The sequence below is a fragment of the Alligator sinensis genome, unplaced genomic scaffold (genome assembly GCF_000455745.1).
Source record: "Alligator sinensis unplaced genomic scaffold, ASM45574v1 scaffold969_2, whole genome shotgun sequence".
In the NCBI taxonomy this organism is placed as follows: Eukaryota; Metazoa; Chordata; order Crocodylia; family Alligatoridae; genus Alligator; species Alligator sinensis.
In genome coordinates this window covers 306,131-306,827 of record NW_005842481.1, presented here as the reverse complement: position 1 = coordinate 306,827, position 697 = coordinate 306,131, and positions in this window count along the sequence as shown.

Here is a 697-nt window from a genome sequence, read left to right as displayed (position 1 = left end):
TCACAGATGTGCTCCTTGATGATCTTCTCAAAGAGTTTCCCCAGGATTGAGGTAAGACTGACGGGCCTATAGTTGCCTGGGTCCTCCCTCCTCCCTTTTTAAAGATGTGGACCACATTGGCTATCTTCCAATCATCTGGCACCTGGCCCAAGCACCACAAGGACTTGTAAAGCCATGCCAAGGGCCCAGCAATAACCCCTGCTAGCTCCCTCAACACCCTGGGGTGGAGAGCATCTGGACCTGCTTATTTGAACACATCCAGCCCCTCCAGAAGCTCTCTAACCCGGTCCTCCTCAACCTTAGGTCTGGAGGTGTTCCCCTTGAGTCCGTCTTGAATCATGGTGGTGGAGTCCCGGTCCCTGCATAAGAAAATGGAGGTGAAGAATTTGTTAAAGAGGTCTGCTTTCTCCTCTGGCGCAACCACCAGATTGCCCAGCGTATCTTGCAGGGGCCCCACGTTTCCCGGTGCCTTCTTCATCCTCCCTATATATTTGAAAAAGGACTTTTTATTATCTTTGATCTTGGACACTAGTCCTAGCTCTATGTCTGGCTTAGCTTTCCTAACAGCCCTCCTACAGGCCCGAGCAGTGGAGGTATACTCCTCTTTGGAGATAGCCCCCGCCTTCCACCGGGTGTATGCCGCCTTATTAGCAACCATTCCCGGACGTCCTTGGTGAGCCAGGGGGGCTTTGGGTAC